Genomic DNA, 16,850 nt, shown 5'->3' with positions numbered 1-16,850 from the left:
GGAGCTAGCAGGAAAAGATGAGGGAGCTAGCAGGAAAAGATGAGGGAGCTAACAGGAAAAGATGAGGAAGCTAGCAGGAAAAGATGATGGAGCTAGTGTGAATAGATGAGGGAGCTGGCAGGAAAAGATGAGAGAGCTAGCAGAAATAGATCATGAAGCTAGCAGGAATTGGTAATGGAGCTAGCAAGAATAGATGAGGCAGCCAGCAGAATTAGATGGTGGAGCTAGCAGGAATCGATGGTGGAGCTAGCAGGAATAAATGATGAAGCTAGCAGAAACAGATGACTTGCCTCTTAAATTTAACAGTAAAAAGAAAAAGTGAAATATAAAATTAATAATAGCAGGAGTCATACAGATCCTCCCAACCAATTAAGACGTGTTTTCTGCGCAAAGGAAAGCTAGGAAACCGTAAGACCTGTCCAGGGGCTCTGAAGTCCCCTTGGAAGTGCCTTCTCTGGTAATGTTTGTGGGAGGTTCACCCTTGATGACGCGCTATTGAACCCTAAGCGTATAGCCCCTACCACACAGCTCTCAGGATATTGTCTGCACCTGCCATTTCCAGAAGCTCTCCCGGGGAAGGTGGGAGATGGAAGACCAGAGTTTCCGTATTTGAAATAGTGTGTTGAAGTAGAAAAAGAAGGGAAGGATATGGTTAAGGTCCTGTTTATTTCCAACTTCACAGTGTGACTTTGTATGTAGGCAAGACTAGCAAATGAGGGGTTTCTGGCCTGAAGTCCAGATCCTTTCTACTACGCCCCACTGTTTGTAGGGGAGGAAAAGGAGGAAAGTGTAACTTTTCAGGTCATGGTGTCCTCTGAGAGCCACCGAAACAAGTGCCACCTCTTCCTGCCAGCTGCCAACGAGAATAGGCCGAGGGCTGGAGAGATGCTGCAGCAGTTAAAGGCTAGGCTTGCAAGCCAAGGTCCTGCGGATGGAAACCTCATTCCACCTGACTGGATCAGCAGGCCTCACGGTCTCCAATCCAGGGCAGAAAGCTCTGAGTACGCCCGGTATCTCTTACACTCTCTTCTCAGCTGCCAGGTCACAGGCTTCCCGGCTTGTCGGAGTAAGTGAGCCCTGTAGATGTGGCCTCACACTGGGCTTCCTGACTGTCCTGATTTTCCGTGGGGTGATCCCGTGACAGTGGGTTGTACAACTTGCTCTCGACTGTATTCCGGAAAGTTCCCCTTCAGCCGTCCACATTCTCAATTCAGATTTTTTTTTTTTTTTCCTCCTTGTGCGTGAAGAGTCATGGGCTTCCCTGTGGCAATGCCGCCTGGCTTCTCTCATGCACACCCATCCTGTTCATTAGATAAGAGTGTTTGGTTAGGTTTGGCTGTTGAGTACTGGAGACTGAAGCCCTCCCGCTGAGCTCTACCCCCAGCTCTTTCTATGTGTGTGTGTATGTATGTCTTCTCGTGGTGGCTGTCCTCCTGGGTGTGACATGGCATATCGTCATGCTGGGGTTGCATTTGCCGAGATTAACAGTGCAGCAACCTTCCGCGTGCGCACTGGTTCGTGTGTCTCCCTTGGAGCCCTGTCTGTTGAAGTCCTCTGCCCATTAAAAAAAAAAAAATATGGACTGCTTATCTTTTTGTGATGAGGTGATGCCTCAGAATGGAAGTTGGCACACCAAAAAGTTCGTGAGGCAGGCTAAACCAGAACTGTCATACTTTATTGGTGGGGACGTAAAGTGGGACAACCAAAAATCTCTGGCGGTTTCTATTTCTTTTAAATAGTTAATTTATTTATTCACTTTGTATCCCAATCGTAGCCCCTCCCTCCTCTCCTCCTGGTCCCACCATCTCTCTTCCCCTTATTCCCCCTCTGTACCCCCTCAGAAAAGGGGAGCCCCCCGACTGCCACCAACCCACCTCAGCATATCAAGTCACATCAGGATTGAGAACATCCTCTTTCTTTGTGTCCTGGCAAGGCAGCCCTGCCAGGGGGAAGTGATCAAAAAGCATTCGACAGAGTCCTTGTTAGAGACAGCCCCTGCTCCCCTTACTAGGAACCCACATGGAAACTGAGCTTTTCATTGGGTATATATATGTAAGGGGGCCTAGGTCCAGTCCATGCATGGTCCTTGGTTGGTGCATCAGTCTCTACAAGCCCCCTGGATCCAAGTTGGTTGACTCTGTTGGTCTTCTTGTGGAGTTCCTGTCTCCCTTCAGGTCCTTTGATCCCTTCCCCCACTCTTCCACAAGGCTCCCTGCGCTCCACCCAATGTTTGGCTGTGAGTCTCAGCATCTGTTTCGAGCCATTGCTGGGTGGAGCCTCTCAGAGGACAGCTATGCTAGTCTTCAAGCATAGCAGAGTGTTGTTAATAGTGTCAGGGTTTGACTTTCTCCCTTAGTATCGGTCTAAGGTTGGACCAGGCATTGGTTGGACATTCCCTCAATCTCTGCTCTATCTTTGTCCCTGCATATCTTGTAGGCATGGTAAATTTTGTGGGTCAATTGGTGTTCTCCTCCTTTCACTAGGAGTTCTGTCTGGTTAGAAGGTGGCCTCTTCAGTCTCCATGACCCCTGTTACTAAGAGTCTCAGCTAGAGTTACCCCCATATCTTCCCAGGAGCCTACCCTGTCACAGGTTCCAGTCTGTCTCAGAGATGCATTTCTCTTCTCTCTTCAAGTTCCCTATCCTCCTGCCCCGGCTCTCCCCACATGTGATCTCCATTACCCTCAGCACTCCCTCTCCTAGCCTGTTCTCTCTCTTCAGTGATTTCTGCTGTGTATTCTCTTTCCCCTTCTGAGCGAGATTCAAACATCCTCCCTTGGGCTCTTCTTGTTACTTAGCTTCTTTGGGTCTGTGAAATTGTAGTAAGGTTATGCTGTATTATATGGCTAATATCCACTTTTAAGTGAGTATATACCATGTGAGTCTTTCTGGGTCTGGGCTACCTCACTCAGGATGATCTTTTCTAGTTCTATCCACTTGACTGCAGATTTCATGGTTTACTTGTTTTTAATTGCTGGGTAGTATCCCATTGTGTAAATGTACCAGTTTCTTTATCCATTCTTCAGTTGAGGGACATCTGGGTTGTTTCCAGTTTCTGGCTATTACAAATAGGAAAAAGCTAGTGAAAAAGCTAGGAAAAAGCTGAGTGAATGTCCGTGTTGTATGGTAGAGCATCTTTGGGGGGTGTGCCTCTGGCAGTTTTTAGAGTTAAACACCCATGAACCTGAAACCCACTGGTCCCACTGCTCAAATAAGGCATTTTTTCCCCTGAGGGAAATCAAAATACATGTTTGCAAAAACCTGGTAGAGGAGTGGATAAGAGCCGTATCCAAAATAGCCCCAAATGGAAACAAATGTTTCCACAGGAGAAGGTATTGCAAACCTGGTGTTTTCATGCAAAAGGACTATTTCTCAGTAATAAAGAAGATCAAACTGCTGATACATCTAACAGTACAGATGACTCTTGGAGACACTCTGTGCTCTGTCCTGGCTGTGTTCGGCCAGACACAAAGAGCACACCCTGTGTGCCCATTGTATGGTCACTGTGTGACCACTGACTGTGGTCATGATAATGATAGTATTCCCAGGGGGAGGGGCAGGGGCATGGAGTTAGCTGACAGCATCCTGAGGGGGCCTTCTGGAAGGATGGAGGTGATCTATGGTTTCTTGGTGGTTCTAGAGTTGGGTCCTTTATCAAAAATGCACCAAAGTGAGCCACCTTCCAGCAGTACGTTTCACTGCATGGAAATCTTAACCTCACGTTTAAAAACAGCTATGTTTTTATAACCTCCTACTAATTTGTATAATTATCAGAACATTTGGCATTTTCAGCATATTCAGAATATTATCAGAATAATTCATTTTAACTGTGAGTTATTTCCACCGGTTGAAGTTTTTTAGATCTGCTTTATGGACTATCTGTGTTAATTTCTGTAAGTGCTTGACTAGTGTCTTGAAAGAATGTGTGGTCAGCATCTTGAGGTACAGTGTTGCTGTGTGGCTGGCTAAGGTTTATTACAATTGTGTCTTTTGTATCCTTGCTCAGTTTGCTTTCTCTTTCTTTTTTTTCCCTTGCTTTCTAAGCTGCTAAGTGGCGTATGTTACAGTTCTTTACCGGCTGTATAAACGGGAATGTGTTAACCACAGCTTCTTCAAAGAGCACACCCTCATCTCTGTCTGAATCATACTGGAGTTTGTCTTGCTGCTGCTTTTTTTTTTTTTTTTTTTTTTTTTCTTCCATGACTCCATATCCTGGTATTTCCTCACCATTGTTTGTTTGCTTGTTAGTTTATTTTATGTGGATGAGTGTTTGTGTGCATGTGTCTGTAGACATCTGCTTGAAGTGCCTGCAGAGGCCACAAGAGAGCATCCGGTCCCTGGGGACCCAAGTTATGGATGAGTCTCCATGTGGGTACTGGGAGTTGAACCCAGGTCCTCTGGAGGGGCAGATGGTGCTCTGAACCACTGAGCCATCTCTCCCGTCCCTTGATTCATCATTGTTGACTGAGTGCAGCACCGTGTGCATAAAACATCCTAGAGACTGTAGATGGCTTCTGTAGGTTTTTGTTTTGTTTTGTTTTCTCCCACCCAAGGCCTTTTCCTTTTGCTTTTGACAACCATTCTGTCAAAGACAGTGGGCACCACAGAGACATACAGCTAAATTGGATACTTCTTAGGTCTTCGTTTGAGCCATGTGGTTGATGGTTTTTACCAGGACGCTTTCTGAGGTAGCGAGTTCTGAGCTATAGCTGTCACTCCCCCAGCATCCTGGAACTACCAAGAGCTCCCTTTAACCTCCCTCCCGCTGCTGTTTGAGGCATGGTGTGGCCACTTCCCCACAGCTCAGAGAGGCAGAACTCCGGGCAGTGGTCTTGCTTTTCCCTCTCTGATCTCTTCCTCAGCTCTGAGACAGACGGCCTCTGGTTCTAAACAGTGTCTGTCTCCGGGGGTTCCCAGGAGTTCCCTGTGCTTCTGAAAAATCCATAGATGCTGTGAAAGGAAAGGTAGTTTTGTTGGAAGATGTGATGGTTTCAGTGTTATTCGTCTTTCTTCAGCATCTCAGCCTCTTGTGTCTTCATGGTGGCAGTAGCTGCTGTTGCTGTGTGTGTGTGTGTGTGTGTGTGTGTGTGTGTATGTGTGCGCGCGCGCACGCACGCACTTGCACATTGAGATTATAGACATACACCACCGTGCTCAGTCTTCTCGTGCCTATAAACTTATTTTGAGATGATTTTTTTTTTTTTACCTGTGTGTCTAGTTACATTGGGTGGGACGTTAGTCTGATATGAGTTAGTCCTTCATCGCCAAGATGTGAGAAGCCTCCTCTACACAGCCCTTTCTGCCCATTTAGAGTGGTTTCTGAATATCTCTGTCCCGTTTCACTGCATTCACAAAGGACACCATCACAACTGAGGTTCTCCTCTGGACACGCCCCCCTCAGATCCCACTTAAAATCCTCTGTCATGTGTCATGGTGTTGATCCAGGCAGAGCTAGGGGCCACTGCGCATGTCCTGCCCACAGGAAATGTTAACTTAGTAAAATATGATTGGAATTAGAGTGAAACAGCATCCTGCCTCTGGGGTAAGAGTTAACCTGGGGAAGGCCACCTTCACGCCCTCTCCCACCCTGAAGTTGTGCCTCTAGCCTCTCCAGTTTTAGCTAATCTTCTGTGAAGAGTAAATGTAAAGGGACACGAAAGTCCAGGTGGTCATAGATGTAATTCTTCTGGTCCCCTCAATAGCAGGAAGTTTTAAATCCTTACAACAAAACGTAGCATAAGCAATGAAATGCAGTCTTCCCTGAACCTAATGGAAAGTCCTGCAAAAGAAGCAAGCAAAGGCCGCCTCTTTTCTGACTGACTTCGGCTTCTGATGTGAGGATGGAAGACTTAAAGTGTGCTTGGTGTTTGTTTTTCTTTCTTTGTCAACAGTTCCCGAGAGCTGTGATTCCCAGCTGTGCTGCACCCCAGTTCCTGACACACACACTGCTGAGGGGGGATCTGGCTTTCTAAAAGAAGAACAGTTTAGCGGAGGGTTGTCCAGCAACAACAGGATCTGTGTGGATTCATAGTGGTAAGTCCCTTGCGCAGAGCACCGGCTGGGAAGTCGCTTGTGGGGAAGGTACTACAGAATGTTTTGGGTTTTGTGGGAAGGGGCGTGGGGGGGGGGCAGGACTGCAAACCAGACAGGGTGCATTCATTAAATGTGGAGTTTGATGACCTTTGTCACCCGTGACCTTCCGATCCTAGTGCAGGTTCCCCGGCCCCCTACTTAGCGGCTAAGCAAACTCCAACAAGTCACTTGAACATCAGCTCTTTGATTAAATCACCAAGCCTGGGAAAAGGGCTTTGTAAATACGAGGGGACATAAGATGTAAGTGCGTCAATATCACTTTTTATCACTTTTTGGCTGTTGTACCACGTAGTAAGGAGCCTTCTGTCTCAGGGTGGATTTTTGGATCGTAGAGCATGGCACTGTTTCAGTGCTCAGTACTCAGTACTCAGTACTCATCTTCTGAGGGCTGGGCCTGGGAGCCTTTCTCCACCTGCCTCCCTCCCAAGAGTAGTGTCATTCTGTTCTCTCAACCTTGGACAGGCTGAGGGAGGAGATGGAAGTTAAGGTGGAAGGAATGGCCGTGAGCATTCCTTAGGGCAGGGGTTGTATATTTAGATACCTGATTACACTTAGCCCACACACTGAAGCCCTCTCAGAGTGCTGTCACACCTGTCTTGGAGTTTCTCCTCAGGTGACAGGACCTCTGACGGAGTCACTTAAAAGAAGCTAAAAAAAAAAAAAAAAAAAAAAAACCACAATAAATTACTATCCACTGTGTTTATTTTTTTCAGCACTTGTGAATAGCTTCATAATGATAAGGCAGTTGGGACTGTTTAAATGAAGAGTGGAGCAAGTGCACACGCCTTTGATCCCAGCACTTGGGGAGGCAGGGGGAGGCAGGGGAGGTAGACTGCTGTGAGTTCGAGGCCAGCCTGATCTACAAATCAAGTCCAGGACAGCCAGGGCTACGCAGAGAAACCCTGTCTCACAAAAAATAAGACAAACAAAAAACGAACGGTAGGTTTTCCAGTTCTTTGCCGAGCCCCTTCAGCGAACCAGGCACTGTCTTACATGGTGGTTCGTGTTAGTGAACAGAGCTGATGTCATAGAATGGGGGAGCGGTCGTAGATGATGCAAGACCGCCTCCTGGTACAGGACGTTAGAGTCTAGTGAGGACATGGGAAACGGAGAGAGCCAAGTAGAGTGGGGGGCAGTGAGTGTGGGGAGAGCTGGTCCGACAAACTACAGGGCCACATTGTTTGAAGGTCTCGTTGAGTGGGAAGTCCGGGATTGCCCTGGGCATGTTCCGGGCAGAGGAAGCAGCATTACAAGGCAGGCAGGAAGGAACATAGCTTGCATGCTGCGGGCAGAGCCAGGACCCAGTGTGCTGAGACAGGGGGAACGGGTGGAAGGTGACCGGAGGTGAGTGTGGAGAAGCAATGCCGTGTCGGAAGAAAATAAATACACTTCCGCAGTTTGCATACTGCCTTGGTCCGTTTTCTACCTCCGCAGCGGAATGTAGGAGACTGGGGAGTTTATAAAGAACAGGCTTATTTGTCTCATGGCTCTGGGGGCTGCAAGGTCCAGGCACAGCCGCTGGCGTCTGCTCAGAGCCTTTGTGTTGTGTCATGCCATGGAAGACAGAGAAAGGCAACAGTGCAAAACCGGGGAGGAAGAGAGGGCCAGACTCAAGGCCACTCATGCAAAGGCTGACGGCAATAACATCTGCCCGTCCCTGAAGGCACAGCCTTTATAACCAGGAGGTCCCCACATCCCAGTACTAGTCCTTCAAAGCTAACCTTCTAACACATGAACATTGGGCCACGTGTTCAAGCATGGCCAAATAATAAGTGTATTTCCTTGACAATTAAGAGGCAGGCATGCACGCGCACGCTAAATAAGTAAATTAGACCTCCATCAAATAGGGCTATTTTCTGAGGTGTGGGGGTCAAGCCCTCCACTTATCTTTGTTTTGTTTTCTTTTGTTTTTGAGACAAGGTTTCTCTGTGTAGCCTTGGCCATCCTGGACTAGCTTTGTAGACCAGGCTGGCCTCGAATTCACAGAGATCCGCCTGCCTCTGCCTCCCTGAGTGCTGGGATTACAGGCATGCGCCACCGCACCCCGCCTCAACGTATCTTTATGAGAGAGATAAGTTCATTCCATCACAGCCACCTTTAGTGAAATATTGCCATCCCTACCGTGCAAACAAGGTAACATCTTGGGAAACTCAAATGGCTTGCCGAAGGACAGACCCAGGCCAATGTGGACTCTCCCTTGCCACCATGAGCCCTTCATAACAGGTCAGAGCTTGACAGGACCTTCCCGGCCTAGGCAAGTTGCCACACAAGCCCAGGATCACTATTGTTCAACTCAACCTCAGATTGGCTTTCCCTCCTCGTTCCTGTCAAACAGAGGCCGCTCTCTGTTCTGCCTTCCACCTCATACAGAGACAAATACAGAGCACGGGTGCTTTTTCTCCTTTTTAGGACTTTTCCAGGAAAGTAATAATACAATTTCTGTTGCGTGTAGTGACAGGAACACATCTTCCCCCCATGTAATGGGGAAAAATTTCACACATGCACACTCACATACACACACAGCGCCCTCTGTGTCACTTGGCTTAACACACTCAAACTAGTGGGTTCTGAAGCATCTAATAGATTTTATTGTTCAATTCGTTCAGAAGCCTCTTAAACGTGAAGCCTGTCTAGCCATTTGCGAGTGTGAGGCCATACGAGGAGCCGTAGGTTGGGTCCAGTCTTGAAAGAAATGCCTGAAAAGGGAGAGCGACACCCCAAAGGTCCCTCGTGCCTGTGAGGGACACCTGGTTGTGGCTGGTGTCCCAGCCACAGGCAGTCACACCAACCAGAGGAGTGTCTGAATCTCGGTCCGGATTGCACATGCCCAGTGCTGTTTTCAGTCTGGGGCTTAAGACAAAGTCATAGGACGAAGAAAACCTCCTGGAGTCAAACCAGAAGGAATTGACCCAGAGGAAGAGCACGAGGCAAGTTCAGTGGTCCCGAAGATGATGGGGCCAGGGAGGCCTGGTGAGACAGGGAGGCCTGGCTGTCCTCGGCTTTGGCTATATGGTGTGGGTGGAAAGGGAAGATTGACAGCCCCCACCTACCTTCCTGCAGCATCATTTTAGTTGTTTCTGGTGGCACAGCCTAGCAGCTTCCTCTCAAGATCCTGTCTTTCTCACCCTCATTTTCCATGAGCCTTAATCTCCTTAAGCTCTGGTGCTGCTGTGCCCTTCACCCAGTAGCTGGCTGCTTTGGAGGTGTGTGCTGAAGCGTATGTTTTCCCCCCAAGCACCAGAGTCGAAAAGAAAAACACCACCTCCTCTCCAGGGATCCTTGCTCTCTACAGCATGCGTTTGCTCTGGTCCTGAAAGCACGTGGAAGTCTCAAGGCCTTCACAGTCTTCTATCACATTAAAATGGCCTGTGATCGTTGCCCGATGTCATCGCCACCCCACAGCCCTGCTCCCCACTATAGCCAGACTGGCTGGGGTTCAGACCCCAGCAGGTCTGTTTAATTGATAAGGCACGGTTGTGTTGTTGCTTTATAGTTCGGGAAAGCACTGGGGTTCAAACCCAGGGCCTGGGGTACGCCAGGCAAGCCCTGTGCCACCAACTGCACCACCGGCCCTTCAGCTGACTTTGGTGATGGAGTTGGCCCTTAGGGATTGCTGGTGAATGGCTGCTGCTCTTGAGTCTGCCCCTGCTGGCTGAGCATTAGAGTCAGGGCTGGGGAGCGGCTCAGAGGACAAAATGCCTGCCTGCCTGTGCTACCAGAGCTGAGCTGCAGGCTGGAGACAGAAGCAGGAGGATCCAAGAGCTTCCTCATCAGCCATCCTAGCCAGCGCAGTGAGTGACCCTGTTTCAAAGAAGAAGGTGGAAAATGAAGAGGAAGACACATGAATTGAACCTCTGCCCCCCCCCACACACAGAGAAATATGTTTGTGTGTCTCTGCACATACAGACACACAGCTATACACACACACTCACACACAGACAAACACATACACACACATTAGTGTGTGGCCAGATAAATCAGGAAGCATTTGTTTAAATTTTTTACTACAAGCTTCTGGCAAGTTCTGTGCTGGCTCAATCCTTCCATCACAGGAATGGGAATAAAGGCTTATGCCTGTTTCTCAGTAATTTGATATTGATGAGAAGTTATGAATACTTTACTACATTTTAAATATTCAGGTAAGATTTACATACTGTAAAATTAATCATCAATTTACTTTTTTAAACTTTTTTTGTTTTCTAAGATTAAAGATTCTTAAGCTGGATGCAATGGTACAAGCCTGTACTGCCAGCTAATTGGGAAGTTGAGGCAGGAGAATCACAAATTCAAGGCCAACCTCAGCGATTTACTGAGACTGTCAGAAAGAAAGAAGAAAGAAAGAAAAATACAAAGAAAAAAAAGAAAAAGAAAAAAGAAAGAATAAAAAGAAAGAGAAAGAAAGAAAAAGGAAAGAAAGAAGAAAGAAAAGAAGAAGAAAGAGAAAAAAGCACAGGGATGTGATGGGAGTAGGGATGGCCGGATGGCTGCCTAGCATATGTGAGGCCCTATGACCAGTTCCCAGTACCAAAACACAATGAAGTAAAATAACCCATTTAAAGCCGGGCACACTGGACCACACCTGTAATCCAGCACTCAGCAAGGCAGAGGCAGGCGGAGCTCTATGAGTTTGAGGCCAGCCTCGTCTACAAAGTGAGTCCAGGACAGCCAAGGCTACACAGAGAAACCCCATGTCAAAAACCCAAACCAAAATGAAACGAAAAGCATTTAAAAGTGTTTAAAAAGAGAATAAACTCATCAACACATTTAGTACATTCACAGTGCCTTAAATTTTACTACCTCCGACCTGTTCCAAAACATCTTCATTACCTCAAGTGAAACCCTGCACCCATGAAACAGCCACGCCCCGTCCCCAGCCCCTACCCACTGGCAATTATCAATCTTCTTTCCATCTCCGTGGAAACGGAGATGTCCAGTATGTGACGTGTTGCCGCTTGTAAAAGAAAGCTTTCCTGGTAATTACAAGTCATTTTTCAGTAACCTCATCCTTATTCAGGAGCGTTGACGTGCCATAAGGGCAGCAGGAGTTTCTAATGAATCCTCCAAGCAAGCCACCTCGGGGAAGAGTGCGGAAATGGCACTCTAGGAGGAAACGACTCGCTCTGCAAAGATGTGAGAAGTCAGCCTTACCTTACTTCACCTCTGCCATATGGCCCAGCCCCTCCTGCCACCTGCCCCGCAACCCCTGACTTGTGCCATTGTTCTCGTCTCTGAACTCTCATCCAGCCCATCAGGCAGCTGAACCTGTAACTGATATTTTGGCTGAGGATCTGGAGATTAGATTGCCAGCCTCCGTGACAAAGCCGTGTCTCTCCCGAGGGGGTTAGGTGATACCAGCTGCTGGAGATGAAAATTTGAGGCATACTCTGTCCCGTCATCTCCTGTGGGGACCTCCTCAGGAAAACGGCCCTTGCTCAGGAAGGGATCTGGGCTGAGGACTGAGAAGGCTTGAAACATGAGTTCCCTCTCCATCTGCCCAACGTAACCTGAGACAGTAGAGCAGGTGGAGAAGCGGGAAAGCGTGGCAAATTAGGACTCCTGTCGGGCTGAAACTCCCATTAAATCCTTTTGTGGTAGCAAGAGACCATGTTCTGAGAGTGCGGAGCCAACGAACTGGGTTGAATTGTGCTGGTGTCGAAATCAGTGAAGGCCACCCGTACACCTCTCTTCTGATTAACAAGAGCCCCAGGGCCATGATAAACACGAGCTGCTGCTGGCTCGTCTCTACCCGGGGTGAATATCATGTTCCACATTTCACAGGAGACTGGGCTGAATCGCCTTTCAACTACAGAAAGTTGCTTCCGAGAACCTCAAAATACCTGCAGAGTGCATGGATGGTTTTGGCCACGAAACTGAGTGATGGGCTTACAAGGGGGCAGTTTTGTGGTTCCTCTCTTCCTTCTTCCTTCCAAGGTCCTTCCTGCTTCTCTTCCTCTTTCCCTCCTTCTATCAGCGTGCACGGGGCTGCTTACACACCAGATGCAGCACTCAGGTCTAAGGATATGAAGGAGACCCTGCTGTCTAGGGGTTCGTATCCCACCCTCCCGCTACCATCTGCCTGCTGCTGCTTGTTCTGCTTCTCCAGAGACCTGGAAAAGCTGTGCGCTTGTCTGTCTCTTCCAGTAGGCGGCAGCTTGAAAGCCTAGAGTCCCGCCTGCCTTGGAACCTTTGAATCTAGCTTTAGCAAATACCAAGGGCATCGCCACATGAACTGAACTTCACCAAACTGAATTCAGATCTGTAAACAGATAACAAGGTGAAGTGTGGTTGGTGATATTTGAGAGGGGTTTTTGCTCAGATGCCTGGAGCACAAAAGGCAACGGGAAAAGAGGGGCCTCCCAGCGTGCCACCTGAGCCCTCTGGAAAGAGGAGAAGGTGTTTGCCAGACAAACAGGGGGGACCCACAACCACCAGAGGTCACACGGTACGTACATGCTCCCTGGGAGGGGACCCCACCCCTCTGACACTCTCAGTCCCTTCCTTGTTCCAGTGTAACTTTAGAAATGTGCTGCTGGATTCGCCTGCAGCATCGGCATAGGCCTGGGCACAGTTTCAGTTCTTCCAGAGGTTGGAACAAGGGGAGAAAAATATGCTGGGTTCCTCACCCCCCAAACGCCACCGTTTTAATCTCTGCCTTATTAAAATAAGTGAAAGTTCTTTTCTTTTCTGAACTGGCTCGAATTGGCACGATTTCACAACCCAGGGTCCTTTCAGCATTTTGGACAAACATGCCAAACGCCTCCCACGGAAAAGGCAGGGCTCTGCACTCCAGGCTTACAAAGGACAAACAGCAATAGAGTTTTGCTCCTAAGGAGACCAAAATGGACCCTGCTCATAAAAAGCTAAGGTCAGCAGGGAGAAGGGCCATTTCCTATAGAAGAAAAACCTCATTCATATGCACAGCCACAGAACTGGTGCTAAGTTCTCTGAAAGACATGACTTTAATTCAAGTTCAGAGGTCCCAGGGAACAATGAAGAAGGGCTGTACTACCCTGGAAAGACAAAAGCAACCAAAGAGCTGGGCACAGGCCTCACCACGGCCTCCCCATGCTGAAAAACAGCCCCAAAGGAACAATGGAGACAGAAGTTCCACACTCGGGATTTAATGATATATGCGTCTTTGATGTGTAACAAGCGTCGGCATTCTACCAGAGCCCTGGTTCGTATTTTTGATCGTTTGACAAATGAAGGACCCAGCACACTGCCCCACCTGGGGACACTGGGGCCAGCATTTGAACGGTGTCTGTTCCAGAACCGTTTTCGCTCACCTGGGCTCCTCTGACCCCTCCCCTTTCCTGCAGACTCCCGCAGCAGGTCATGGAGGGCCGGAGTCTGCACCCCATCGTATGCTGTACCTGGCTTGTGACTGTTGGTAAATGAGTCTCTTTCTTCTACTGGACGATCCTTGAGCCCGTGGCTTTTTTTTTTTTCCCCTGGAGGTCTTGATCACATCCTGTACCACCATCATCCCAGTGCCTACCACAATGTTGAGCCCTGATGGGTACGCAGAAATAAGCGTAAGACTCCAGTGGAGGGAATTTTATAGGTACGCTATTATGTGCGTGAGGATGTCTGTGTCCCCTGTCGCCATCACAGGCAGCATGACGGCTACTTACCCTGCTGTCTCCCAAAGGATCCTGGAGGTTGAGCTCGCCTCGGGTGGCGTCAGTGAGGGAAGACACTGTGAATTCACACGGCATCCCCCAATAAGATGGATACCTGAACCGGATGAAAAGCAGGAGGCAGAAGAGGGGCGTGGTTAGTAGTAGCATCCCCCTCCTCAGCTTCCTCACCCACGGAGCCAGATGCTCTGGTCCTCGTGTACTTGACGCTGAGGAACCCTGAAGAAAGAACTGAGAAGATTTAAAGTGCCCATGGTGAGACACCGTTGGGGAATCCCCATTTAAACAGTGAAGCAGGGATCCTTTATTTTTTAGCACTTCCCAAATTATAGACGCTCCGAGGATATTGTAAATCAGAGGTTCCCGAAAGGAATTATCCAAGGAGACCTGGGCGTTGTCGCCAGGAATGTACATTAGTTTCATGTTGCCACACAGTCTTACAGATGCAGTAGCTGAGGATACACTGTAGCTCTCAACCCACAGTGAGGGGGCCTCTGCTGACCCAGACATCTACTCCTAAAACAAGGAGGCTGCCTCCTCTGCATGCTTCAGGGGAGAAAGTCCTACTCTTGCATGGCCTGGGGAGACTGCCAGCCTTCCTTGGCCTGTGGCAGCTTCGTCTGTCATCAACGCTGTCAATTCCCCCACCCACCCACCCACCCACCCAAGGCCTGTGGGCCGTACAGCCCTCATCACAGCTCCTGCTGTGAGTCTCACACCCTTGACCCCCTCTTTAAAAGACCCTTGCCATTTTACGGGGTTCACTCAGGTGATTAAGGCTAATCTTCCGGCCCCAGCATCTCTCACAGTGTCTTATCTGCCAAGCCTCCACAGCCTCATAAAATGACATAGTCATGGGCTCTAGGGACACGACCTGCCCCGTGACAGGTGTGGTTCAGCACTGTTGCCAGCCCTTGGGGGAATTTCTGAAGGAACACCACAGCCAACCGAGTAGGATGGCATTCCTCAGGGGAAATGGGCCCTCAGTTGGGGAACAAAACAGATTCACATCTGTGATGCGCAACAGGGTATAAACAGAGGAAGCTTCCTCTCGAGAGTTAAAAACACCTGTGATCCTGCAAAGGGCATCCAGTTCTGTGCCAAGCACCCACGGCCAGTCAGCGCACAACCGTTAACTCCAATTCTAGGGGACTTGACCAAGCCCTCTTCTGGCCCCCGAGGGCACTGCATGCGCACAGTGCACAGACATACAAGCAGGCACACACACACACAGCCATAAATTAAAAAATAATCATAATTCTCTAAAAACCACTGAAGGTTTCTTTTATCAAAGGTTCTCAAGACTTCTGAACTACCAAACTATGAGCCTACTGTACACGGAAATAAAAGAAAAATATCATTTTGTGGTAAGCTTATTCTTTCATTAAAAAAAAAAAAAGTCTACTTACTGGGAGTTTTACCTCTGGCCGTTTCAGCTAAGGAGGCCGCTAAACTGTGCATACCAAATTAAACTGGAAGAAAGGGCAGTTAATACCACAGCATGCACAGAGGCCAGCAAAATAAAAGTAATCCCGAAGTTCTGTGCTCTTTACACGTGAGTCTCCCGTTAAAATGGAAACCTCCCTGAGGGCAGGGCCTCACAAATGGAAGTAAGGTCTTTATAAAAGATGCCTCCAGGGAGCACGCTTAGCCTTTCAGCCACGTGGGGACATGCCTGGAACACACCACCAGTGAGCCGGAAAGGAGCCCTCCCCTGGCACTACATCTTCTGGACCTCCATCTTGGACTCCAAGGCTGGAGAACGGATTTCTGTCTTTAGCCCCTAGTCCATGATGCCTCAGTACAGCAGCCTGGTGGCCTGACACACATGGGAAGCAGATAAAATGCCCTGGCAGCCGACCCTGTAGCGTAGTTAGCCCCTGGCGTGGTGAGGTGACAGTTATGCTGAGACTGTGTTCATTATCATAGCAATAAATTCAGTAGAATTAAGAGAAGCAAGAAGTAACACGTGAGCTTTAAGGGAAGAAGCTTTCCTTTAAAAAAAAAAAAAGAAACCTGAATTTTCCCTTTTATTTTTATTTTATGTGAATGGGTGTTTTGTCTGTACATCTGTGCACCACGTAAGTGCAGTACCAGAGACAGCCAGAAGAGGGCGGTGGATGCCCTGGGACCAGCATTACAGATGATTGTAAGCCATAGAGTGGGACCTGGGAATTGCACCAGGGTCTTCTGGGAGAGCAGCGAGTGCTCTTAACCACTGAGCCATCTCTCCGGACACTTTCCGGTTGTAATGTTATTAAAAGAATTAAAAGTGTCTTTGGTTGGATGTTTTCTATTGAGTGTGTGTGTGTTAAAAATCTTTTAAAAGAGCAGATGAGCCCAAGCCTGGCTGTAACTATGAAGGGGAAGGATCCACAGCGCTTTCCCAGAAAGCGATCACAGGGACCCGCTGATCACAGCTGGAGCCAATCTACAGGCTAACAGCTTAAATCTTATGCTAATGAAAAGAAAAGCATGCTTCAAAACTGGGACTACTAACAAAGACGGTAAGATATAAGAGAGGTTCTTTAAAATACGGCATTGTGGTGCTGAGACAGTTTGCTAATATTAGTTAAAAGGGTAGGTACTGAATGAACGTGCTGTTTACCAAAAGTCATGAAACAGAAAATTTCCAGAATTTCAATTTCTGGAAAACAAAACAACAACAACAACAAAATAAAACAAAACCACCACAACAGAATTTAAAATAGAAACAACATTGTAACTGGCAATATCAGAAGATAGTAATAAACTGCATTTGTCTATTTTCTGTTGCTATAACAAAATATCCAAAGCCATGTACTTTATAAACACAAGAAGTTTATTTAGCTCACACCTCTGGAAGTTCAAGGGCTCGGTGCTGCTGGCTCCCTGGCTGTGTCACATCGTGATGGAGAGAATCGAGGCTGAAATAAGTGTGGGAGGGAATGACCATGTGGAGAGAAGGCAAGCCAGAGAGCAAAGAGGGGCAGGCTTGATCTTTTACACCAGCTCACTCTCTGGAGAACAGCTCGGGGCATCATTAGAGCTACCATACAAAATTCTTTCCAAAGGCAGTGCCCCAGAGACAGGTGTGTGTGTGTGTGTGTGTGTGTGTGTGTGTGTGTGTGTGTGTGTG

General features: G+C 48.1%; 1 protein-coding gene across 1 annotated transcript in view; it reads left to right on the top strand.

Moving 5' to 3' along the window:
• Cracd (capping protein inhibiting regulator of actin dynamics) overlaps window positions 1-16,850 on the top strand; it is a 207,856-nt gene that overhangs the window by 93,981 nt on the left and 97,025 nt on the right. The window contains exon 2 of the mRNA XM_055629198.1: window positions 5,891-6,032. The gene's annotated coding sequence lies outside the window, so the exon portion shown is untranslated. The remainder of the gene's footprint in view (window positions 1-5,890; window positions 6,033-16,850) is intronic.

The sequence above is a fragment of the Psammomys obesus genome, unplaced genomic scaffold (genome assembly GCF_907164565.1).
Source record: "Psammomys obesus unplaced genomic scaffold, mPsaObe1.curated_primary_1811, whole genome shotgun sequence".
Classification (NCBI taxonomy): domain Eukaryota; kingdom Metazoa; phylum Chordata; class Mammalia; order Rodentia; family Muridae; genus Psammomys; species Psammomys obesus.
The sequence above is the reverse complement of the archived record's forward strand: the minus strand, read 5'-3'. Positions and strand labels throughout refer to the sequence as shown.